The sequence below is a fragment of the Pinus tabuliformis genome, chromosome 2_2 (genome assembly GCF_031772625.1).
Source record: "Pinus tabuliformis cultivar Carrire ecotype Pingquan chromosome 2_2, CPIR1, whole genome shotgun sequence".
In the NCBI taxonomy this organism is placed as follows: Eukaryota; Viridiplantae; Streptophyta; class Pinopsida; order Pinales; family Pinaceae; genus Pinus; species Pinus tabuliformis.
The window spans coordinates 1,212,320,324-1,212,332,556 of record NC_142300.1 but is presented as its reverse complement, the minus strand read 5'-3'; positions in this window follow the sequence as shown (position 1 = coordinate 1,212,332,556).

The window sequence follows — 12,233 nt, the reverse complement described above, 5'->3', positions numbered from 1 at the left end:
TATATATATATAAGCTTGGTAGGACTACATCTTCATCATGTCCAATTTCTCTTCTCATCTTAATCAGGGAATCTAAGACTTCCGGTATGGTGAGGCTTCATTTCCAAGACGATTGTCAATTGAGCTACCGCAAGAGGACCCTTCTTTTGATATATTAAATATCTAATCATAAATATAATAATATCTTCTATTGAAAAAATTTCATTTTGTTCTATACCATTAAACATTTAATATATTTCTGAATTTAGACTTCTGTGATCCATAATGTTTAAAAAAAAACTTCTTTCAGAGAGATCACACCGAGTAATTACTCGGAGCCAATGTTTTGAACCCTCTACTATGGTTCATCATCAAGGCAAAGGTGGAGTATCTAATCTAACATCAACTATATATATATATATAGGAAACATAAGAAATAAACTAATAAATTAAATAAATAATAAATAATAAATTAAATAAAATTGGAAACATAAGAAATATGCAATGTCTAAAAAAACTAGGAGTGGAGAGCAGGGATTTGCTGCTAATTTTCCAGCCTCCATCCCTATTCAGATTGTTACCATGCTTCTCAATTTCTAATGCCTCCCTAAACTTCCTATGATGAAAGTGATCAATTTTGACTAAAACACGGGAGTCTTCAATACATATGTGGTGTTTATTTTAGATGCATGCTCTGCTAAGGCAGACAAATGGGATCTATTATGCCGGCATGCTCTTGGATCCTTTACTTGATGGAAGGACCCGTTTCTCCAATATAGGGTGTTCCCCATTAGCAAGGGACTAAGTAAAAACCTTTCATATCTTTGGGGTCAACATGATCCTTCACTGACTTAAGGGAGCTAGGGATGGTGCTGAGGAGTTTAAAGGAAGCATGCACCTTATTCTTGCTCACAATGCTTGAGATCTTGTCAGTGGTTCCTTGTATGAGATAAAGTTGCACACAAAGGGGTTTAAAGGAAGCATGCACCTTATTCTTACTCAGAATGCGTGCGATCTTGTCAGTGGTTCGTTGTATGAAAGGAAGTTGCAAGTAGCGTGCTATCTTGTCAATGGTTCCTTGTATGAAAGGAAGTTGCACGTAGTTAGCAAAACCAAGGGGATCCTTTTTTGGTTTAAGACCGAGGATAGCTTTTCTAAAAGCTTTGAGATCGAGGCATCTATTATAGCCATTTTCTTCAAAAACTTCAAGCATATGAGATTTTTCACTCTTAAAGTGACTCTCATAAGAAATCCTCAGAGCTCTAGTGAAAAGTGTTGAAAACACCGAATTTGTTTATAAAATTCATTTATTTTTATATTTATAAATGTTATTACCTTATATTTCATTTGATATATTAAAAATCTTCTCACACATAATAAATATTTGAATAAATTCACATTAACATGATCAAATATATAATTTAAATGAAATTATATATGTTTTGAATGAGAAAATTTTGATTTGTTTTTTTATTTTTTCCTTTTATATGCTTTTATTATAAAAAATAATCCAAATATATAGTTTAAATTTTAAAATAAATGAATTAATTTAAATAAATTGATTTATCATACATATAATTTGATTTTTCTTTTGTCTGGAGGATGACCCACATTAAATGGTTAGAAAAGTCAAAATCAGTATGGATCACAAAAGTCTAAAATCAAGTATTAATTTTTATTTCTTTTATTTTAGAAAATATTTCTCAAAACTAATTATTTATTGGTGAAAAATATGGCCTTCATAGTTAGAAAATAGAATATGTTTAAATGATGCAAATAATACATATTTAGATAGCTACAAGCATGTTTAAACTAGACAATTAAATTTGAATTAATTAAAAAAAACTTTTATTCATATCATTTTTCTTCTTTTAATATATATATAAAGCTTGGTAGGACTACATCTTCATCTTGTCCAATTTCTCACCTTGATCAGAGGGATAGCACAAGATTGAAACCGAAGACTTTTGATTTTGTAAGACTTCATTTCTACTACCATTGCCAATTTAGCTACCCCAAATGGATTTTGATATATTAAATATCTAATCATAATTATAATACTATTTTCTATTGAAAAAATTCATTTTGTTCTATAAAATTAAACATTTCATATATTATTTGAAATTTTAAAATTGTAAAATATAAAATGATTCATTGATAAAATATTTAGAAATGTTATTATCTTATATTTCATTTTCTTACTTTAACTCCACATTAAAATAAGTTTAATGAGATAATTAAATTAGAAGTTGCTAATAATATTATATATTTGAATAAATTCACATTAGCATGATCAAATATATAACTTAAATCTTTGAAATTATATATGTGTGAGGGAGAAAAAATAGATTTGTTTTTTTTTTTATAAAAAAAATTCATAAACATGATGAAATATATAGTCTAAATCTTTAAATAAAATGAATGAATATATATATATATATATATATATATATATATATATATATATAGTTTGGAGAATGAATCGCATTAGATGGTTAGAAACGTATAGATTATAAAAATTTATAATGAAGCATTGATTTTTTTTAATATTTCTCAAAAATAATTATTGGTGAAAAAATATGACCTTCATAATTAGAAAAAAAAATTATTTAAATGGTGTAAATAATACATATTTAAATGGCTACAAACATGTTTAAACAAGACAATTACATCAATCATAACATATTAATATTCCTCAAAACTAATTATTGGTAAAGAGATATAATCTTCATAATTAGAAAATAAAATAGGTTTAAATAGTGCAAACAATACATATTTAGATGGCTATAAGCATGTTTAAACAAGACAGTTACATGAATCATAATATATTTTTTATAAAATGTATTTTGATTTGACTAAAATAATGATTATGATGATGATGATGATGATGGTTAACCTTCGCTGAGACCAAACAATGGTCTATTGGACCTAAAGAAACAAATTATTTATTTTGATTTAAGATTTTATTCATATGCACAAAAAGCTTGGAGAGAAGCCTCCCCAGCTCACTATAATTTTGACATTGTAAAAGGCTAGGAAGGTCAGTGTTGTTACAAAGATTGTGAAACTGAGATCTAATATGGTTGTACACGGGACACTCTAAGAGGAAGTGGTTTTCATCCTCAATGTTTATATTTTCACATATATGTTTATATAAATAATTATATAAATCTATTTTAAAATTTTATATAAATATAAATATTATGATTTTTTTTTCAAAATTTATAAAAAATTAAAATATAATATATAAATAAAATTATAATTTAAAAAAAAAATAAGTATTATATTTATTAAAAAATCTAAAATTAAAAACGTGTTAAATAATTAGAATTAAATAACATGTTAAATAATTAAAATTAAATATTCACATTGGATTGATGTGGATTAGTGTATTGTTTAAAAAGACATTTCATATGAAAACGTTGTGGGCGTTTATAAAAAAAATAAAATATAATTAAATATTAAATATTCAATGTGATTGATGTGGATTAGTGTATTGTTTAAAAAAAAATTTATATGAAAATGTTGTGGGTGTTTATAAAAAATAAATTAAAAATAATAATTAAATAATTAAAAATATATATATATATATATATAGCGAAAGCCATATTTTCAAAATAATTGATCAACTTGTCCTGATGATGAACCACACTAGTTGGTTCAAAATGCGTCGACAAATTATATTCCATGTGATTTTCGCCGAAAAATCTCTTACAAACAATTGATCAACTCAACACAGCATTATTGACGGTGTACTTTTCATTTGACCGTCTGACTATCTGCTTTTCATGGCGAGTCAATGACTTCTTATGGTGGGGTTCCACTCAACGAGAAAACCTCTCTGATCTTCATCACATTCATTTTAATAGAAAAAAACAATTATTGAAAATTATTTTTAGATGATTTCACTCTCGGCTTCACTTGTGACCAGAACAACATATCAATCCATTATCTAATTTATTTTAAAAGTCTCTGCACGCGACTTAATTGCCTTTTGCTTTGCTTCCAAACCAAGCTTACTAACATCCAAATTCAAAACCTACAAGGGAAAGCAAGTACGCCTAGTGAAAGTTCAACAATATACTAACCCATTCCTGTATATGAATGAAATATCCAGCTAGATTTCCGTTTTCTAGTTGTTTCAACCTGTATCAATCCTCTTGATAAAAGAAAATAGCCCTACCTGTAGCAATGAAAATACATAATCATGCTGCAGGAAATGCAAATATACTAAAACCTTTCCTGTAGTGAAAATCGGTACACCATAGTATTGAGTTGTCAAGATAATCCTAAATAATATATATTTGTAATAAAAAATTCTATGTTAAATCAGACGTTTTTGTTCATTCAAACACCAATTTATGTGTTTTTACGTAGTTCTTTATGTCCTTTAAAATTTTCAAACTAACTTTATCTTTAAGTTTGATAATTTCCGCATCAAAAGTATTTTCACTGTAAAACATTCTTTGAAGTGCTTAGATCCAATTAACTTGGCAGAATTCCCATTGAACCTACCTCAAATCCCCATTGATTTCATTCCACCTCAATATTTCATTTATAAGTTCCTAAATGTCCCCCTGGAGCCGGGTGACTAACTCCAATTAAGAAGTATTAATCCGGGTGACAAACCCTAATTAAGTTCCTAAAGGTCCCTGTGGAGCCGGGTTTTCTCTGTGACCAAATTCTATAAAGCGTAGTTTTGTGCATACTTCAGTTCAAGGATTAACTTCTTCTGTATCCCTCTGAGTTTTTCATGGTTTTACTAGTTTAAACCTTGGTTAGAGTTGTAGATGCAATATAATTCTGTGTTTATTTATTTCCTTCTCTCAGCTTTGAATTTCTACCAAATATGAAGCAGCCTATTGCAAGTTTCGAGTTATAGTTTTCATGTGCAGGAAACTACCCCCTAATAATATAGAACTAGGCATCTTGAAACTATGATGCAAACGATCTGGATAAGCAAGCACACTAAGCAACCTTTACCATGAGTAGAACAAGCATAGACATGCGAAAAATTGAGATTGAAACCATGACGCAAAGGATTTGGATAAGCAAGCCCACCAAGAAACCTTTACCAGGAACAAAACAGGCATAGACATGTAAAAAATTGACACAAAGACAAACACAAAGTAACGAAAAATTGAGGCAATCGTAATTATAAATGGGTTTCGATTTGCAGTACCCAACCAATAAATGTAAGAGCTTACAGAAACTACCATTGAGCATCGTATGAGTCTTTGCCTTAGATGCTGCTTCCACTATGGAATAAACTACTTACTCTGTTATCGAAGAAGTGTTTGTTCTCGTGGGTAAATCTTTGCGACTAGATTATGAGTGTTCTGCATAATGTTGTTGTAGCAGAACAGGTGATTGATTTTGTAAGCCATACCTTTCGAAGGAGAGTAGGCTGAACAAGATCCATGCAACCTTTGCAGTAGTGTTTAACTTTTCTATGTAACATGGAACCTTCTTTCATGTTTTCAGCCTCCTGGTCTTCCATTTCATGGCCGAAATTGTTCATTAGCCGACTTGAATTGTTCTCGGCATCCATTTCTATGATTCCAGCCTCTTGGTCTTCCATTTCATACCCGGAAGAGTAAATTATTTGACTTGAATTGTTCCTAGCATCCATTTCTCCGAGATTATGAAAGGATGTACAAGTGAAAAACAAATTATATCATATTAGGTCAATCTCTGCATATAACAGTAGTACGAAATCATATAAAGCGACCATGAGAAACATATCAGACTCAGGAAAGTCCCTGAACATAAAACTCAGGAATCATGGGGAGAATTTACGATCAGAGAAGTTGTGGGATCAACACAACAGTTATTGTATTCAAAAAACGCCAAGTAGAGTGCACACGTGGTGCATGCATGCCAGCCATGCTACCCAAAAGCTTTTTACTCTTTTACCTTTGTAATATTTTATTTCAGTTATTAACATTTAATATTTTATTTTATTTCAATTATTGAGATTTAATATTTTATTTAAATAAATAAGTAAATATATTAAAAGATGTAAATTTATATTAATTTATCTGAGTTTACTCTATATGCAAGGTACAAAAATTATGGCCGACTTCAAAAATGTATTCACGGGTCAGCTTTCTTGCAACCCAAACTCTTTCTCTTTTCATTTAAAGTTGCTTGTTTCGGCCATAGGCTGGGCTAACCAGCTTCCTATTTGGAATTTTTAGGTTCGAATTCCATCTTTTCCTAGCTACTCTAGATACCATGTTCTTGTGTTTAATACTCTCTTTGCTTTATTTATTTTAGGTCACTGAAATGTTGTGACCAAGATTTAGTGTAAGGCTTATGCGATATTTTTCATGTCTTTTGGAATTATAATTTTCATTGTACTGTTTGTATTAGGTTTATAACGTGTTTAACATCTTTCCATATCCAATGAAGATTCAGCCTTCCCAATCAAGTGAATTCATTTCATTTGCTGCAAGTATACAACCTTTCTTGTAGGTGTCTCCAGTTCCAATTGCCATTCTGCAATCAAGATTTTTTTATTAGAAGCAGGGTCATGTTGAAATATGCAGAAAAATATGATTATTGGAAATTTCATCTCCAGTTTCAATTGATATTCTGCAATCAGGATTTTTCTATTAAAAGTAGGGCCATGTTATTGAAATATGGACAAATTATGATTATCAGATGCTTTCGTAGGTTTCAATGAACTAAATTTATAAGTCAATATTAATCGAGTCTTGATGTAGAGAAATTCAGAATATCTAGAGTGAAGTCTTGGTGAATGCTTGTTTAAAATAATGGTGAATGGAATTGAACGAGTTTCTGTTTGACTGGTGTTATCGCATGAGGAATTTCGAGTGAGATTGGAATTTTTTAAAATTATGTACCTATATTTCATACTTTTGGTTGATTTATGGTAGTGTTAAAAAATTGTTTTAAGGTAACTTAAGATATGCCTTATAGCAGAGACAATGCTGAAACATAATGGACTACCTCTCCAAATAGTTGGCACACATTTCTTGCCAGGTTCTTTACGAGTTTTCGAAGCACTGTCTGAATTTTCTTCGAAGTCTTCTGGAAAACTAAGACATTTTATTCTGATATATTGATCACTTTTCCAGGGAGGAATTTGGCTTCTTTGTAGATCAACACCTTACAAATCTCTGATTCCTTAAAATACCAGATACAAGTGGCACACATGCATGATGGAAGTTGACCGGAAGCTCACATGCAAAATGGAACGACAACTACGTGGAATGCATGCATAGTCTCTTATAGACATGGATTGTCGCTACGCAGTTGCCCTTGTTATAGTTTAGTTTTTAAATTCATGTTTAAAAAGTATTGAGAGAATTTATATAATATTTGTTAAATATGTTAGCCATAATAATTTGGGAAGGTGGGTAAGAATTTTTTGATAAAGCTAATAGTTTTGGAGGGTGGATAAGATTTTATGTAAATATGAAATGATGTTTTTATAATATTTTTAAATTTGTTTAAAAAGATTATTTTTATTTTTAAATATTTAAAAGTTAATTTAAAATTTATTATTTTTATGTAATATTTTTAAATTATATATAATTTGTAGTTTATTAAGTAATTTTTATTTAAATTTGAAATAAGCAAAAAATATTTTATTTATATTAGTTTTCATCATTTATATATATACATAGCTTGGTAGGACTACATCTTCATCATGTCCAATTTCTCTTCTCATCTCGATCAGGGAACCTAAGACTTCCGGTTTGGTGAGGCTTCATTTCCAGGACGATTGTCAATTGAGCTACGCCAAGAGGACTCTTCTTTTGATATATTAAATATCTAATCATAAATATAATAATATCTTCTATTAAAAAAAATCATTTTGTTCTATACCATTAAACATTTAATATATTTCATAGTTTAGACTTCTGTGATCCATAATGTTTAAAAACAAACTTCCTTCAGAGAGATCACACCGAGTAATTACTCAGAGCCAACGTTTCGAACCCTCTACTGTGGTTCATCATCAAGGCAAAGGTGGAGTATCTAATCTAACATCAACAATATATATATATATATATATATATATATATATATAGGAAACATAAGAAATAAAATAATAAATTAAATAAAATTGGAAACATAAGAAATATGCAATGTCTAAAAAAAACTAGGAGTGGAGAGCAGGATTTGCTGCTAATTTTCCAACCTTCATCCCTATTCAGATTTTTACCATGCTTCTCAATTTCTAATGCCTCCCTAAACTTCCTATGATGAAAGTGATCAATTTTGACTAAAACACGGGAGTCTTCAATACATATGTGGTGTTTATTATTAGATGCATGCTCTGCTAAGGCAGACAAATGGGATCTATTATGTCAGCATGCTCTTGGATCCTTTACTTGATGGAAGAACCCCTTTCTCCAATATAGGGTGTTCCCCATTAGCAAGGGACTAAGTAAACACCTTTCATATCTTTGGGGTCAACATGATCCTTCACTGACTTAAGGGAGCTAGGGATGGTGCTGAGGAATTTAAAGGAAGCATGCACCTTATTCTTGCTCAGAATGCTTGCGATATTGTCAGTGGTTCCTTATATGAAAGGAAGTTGCACGCAAAGGGGTTTAAAGGAAGCATGCACCTTATTATTACTCAAAATGCATGCGATCTTGTCAGTGGTTCCTTGTATGAAAGGAAGTTACACGTAGCGTGCTATCTTGTCAGTGGTTCCTTGTATGAAAGGAAGTTGCACGTAGTTAGCAAAACCAAGGGGATCCTTTTTTGGTTTAAGACCAAGGATAGCTTTTCTAAAAGCTTTGAGACTGAGGCATCTATTATATCCATTTTCTTCAAAAACTTCAGCCAGATGAGGTTTTTCACTCTCAAAGTGACTCTCGTCAGAAACCCTCAAAGCTCTAGTGAAAAGTGTTGAAAACACCGAATTTTAAAATTGTAAAATATAAAATAATTCATTTATAAATATTCATTTCTTGTTATATTTAGAAATGTTATTACCTTATATTTCATTTGATATATTAAAAATCTTCTCACACATAATAAATATTTGAATAAATTCACATTAACATGATCAAATATATAATTTAAATCTTGAAATTATATATGTTTTGAATGGGAAATTTTTGATTTTTTTTTTTTTCCTTTTATATGTTTTTATTATAAAAAATAATCCAAATATATAGTTTAAATTTTAAAATAAATGAATTAATTTAAATAAATTGATTTATCATACATATAATTTGATTTTTCTTCTGTGGAGGATGACCCACATTAAATGGTTAGAAAAGTCAAAATCAGTATGGATCACAAAAGTCTAAAATCAAGTATTGATTTTTATTTCTTTTATTTTAGAAAATATTTCTCAAAACTAATTATTTATTGGTGAAAAATATGGCTTTCATAGTTAGAAAATAGAATATGTTTAAATGATGCAAATAATACATATCTAGATAGCTACAAGCATGTTTAAACTAGACAATTCAATTTGAATTAATTAAAAAAAAAAATTATTCATATCATTTTTCTTCTTTTAATATATATATATATAAAGCTTGGTAGGACTACATCTTCATCTTGTCCAATTTCTCACCTTGATTACAGAGATAGCACATGATTTAAACCCAAGACTTGTAATTTTGTAAGACTTCATTTCACAACCATTGCCAATTTAGCTACCCCAAATGAATTTTGATATATTAAATATCTAATCATAATTATAATACTATTTTCTATTGAAAAAAATTCATTTTGTTCTATAAAATTAAACATTTAGTATTTGAAATTTTAAAATTATAAAATATAAAATGATTCATTGATAAAATATTTGGAAATGTTATTATCTTATATTTCATTTTCTTACTTTAACTCCTCATTAAAATAAGTTTAATGAGATAATTCAATTACAAGTTGTTAATAATATTACATATTTGAATAAATTCACGTTAACATAATCAAATATATAATTTAAATCTTTGAATCTATATTTGTGTGAGGGAGAAAAAATTGTTTTTTTTTTTTATAAATTCATAAACATGATGAAATATATAGTCTAAATCTTTAAATAAAATGAATATATATATATATATATATATATATAGCTTGGAGAGTGAATCATATTAGATGGTTAGAAACGTATAGATTACAAAAATTTATAATCAAGCATTTTTTTTTTAAATATTTCTCAAAAATAATTATTGGTGAAAAAATATGACCTTCATAATTAAAAAATAAAATATATTTAAACGGTGTAAATAATACATATTTAAATGACTACAAACATGTTTAAACAAGACAATTACATCAATCATAACATATTAATATTCCTCAAAACTAATTATTGGTAAATAGATATAATCTTCATAATTAAAAAATAAAATAGATTTAAATAGTGCAAACAATACATATTTAGATGGCTATAAGCATGTCTAAACAAGACAATTACATGAATCAAAATATATTTTTTATAAAATGTATTTTAATTTGAGTAAAATAATGATTATAAATAATTATATAAATCTCTTATAAATTTTTATATAAATATTAATATTTTGTTTTCCAAATTTATAAATTTTCAAAATTAAAATATAATATATAAATAAAATTATAATTTAAAAAATAAAAAATAAAAAATTAATATTATATTTATTAAAAAAACCAAAATTAAAAACGTGTTAAATAATTAGAATTAAATAACATGTTAAATAATTAAAACTAAATATTCGCATTGGATTGATGTGGATTAGTGTATTGTTTAAAAAGACATTTCATATGAAAACGTTGTCGGTGTTTATAAAAAAATAAAATCAGAATTAAATATTAAATATTCACTGTGGATTGATGTGGATTAGTGTATCGTTTAAAAAAACATTTTATAGGAAAATGTGGTGGGTGTTTATAAAAAATAAAATAAAAATAAGAATTAAATAATTAATATATATATATATATATATTTTTAGCGAAAGCCATATTTTCAAAACAATTGATCAACTCAACACAAAATTATAATATAAAAACGTTAAGCTAAGTAATAATAATAGTCGTGAGTCATGACCGTGTACTTTTCATTTGACGTCTAACTATTCGCTTTTCATGGCGAGTCGATGACTTCTTATGGTGGGGTCCCACTCAACGCGAAAACCTCTCTGATCTTCATCACATTCATTTTTATAGGAAAACAATAATTGAGAATTATTTTTAGATGATTTCACTCTCGGCTTCACTTGTGACCAGAACAGCATATCAATCCATTATCTAATTTATTTTAAAAGTCTCTGCACTTGACTTAATTGCTTTTGCTTTGCTTCCAAACCAAGCTTACTAACATCTAAATTCAAAATCTACATGTTGATAACGCTCAATTTCTCTAGAATTCAATGCACATATTATTTTATTCAAAATTATTTTTCGGTGTTTAATATGTTGTTATCAACATATTAAACACCTGATAATGCATCACCACAGTTGGTTCGCAAATTTTTTAGGTCTTATAAGCCTTCACAAAGGTATCCTCCTTCAAACTATATTTTGTTGATTGATGAAGGTGAACCTAATTGTTTTCAAGAAGCTTGTAAAGTTGAGCACAGTAAAGAATGGAAGAAAGCAATGGAAGAAGAAATGAACTCTTCGCATGAAAATAAAACTTGGGAGTTGGTAAACCTCCCAAAAGGTAGAAAGGCTCTACAAAACAAATGGGTTTACAAGATTAAGCATGAAGGTGACGAAAGGAAGGAGAGGTATAAAGAAAGACTAGAGGTGAAAGGTTTTGCCCAAAAAGAAGGTATTGACTTCACCAAAAAAATTTCGCATGTTGTTAAAATGTCATCCATTAGAGTCATTCTTAGTCTAGTTGCTGCTTTAGGTCTAGAATGTGAACAGTCATTCTTAGTCTAGTTGCTGCTTTAGGCTTAGAATGTGAGTAGCCAAAAGGCTTCATAGAAAAAGGCAAAGAAGGCGTTGTTTGTAGGTTAAAGAAGAGTCTCTATGGGTTGAAACAGGCACATCGACAATGGTACAAGAAATTTGATTCATTCATGGTGGAACATGGTTTTCAGAGGTTGGAAGCTGACCGTTGTGTCTATATCAAGAGGTATGATCAAGGAAAGTATATCATATTATTGTTATATGTGGATGACATGTTGATTGTTTGGCATATAAGAATAAGATCAATAGGTTGAAGAAATATTTGGGTAGCAAATTTGCAATGAAGGATTTGGGACCAGCATAACAGATATTGGTCATGCAGATTATGCGTGACAGAAAAAACAAAAGGTTGT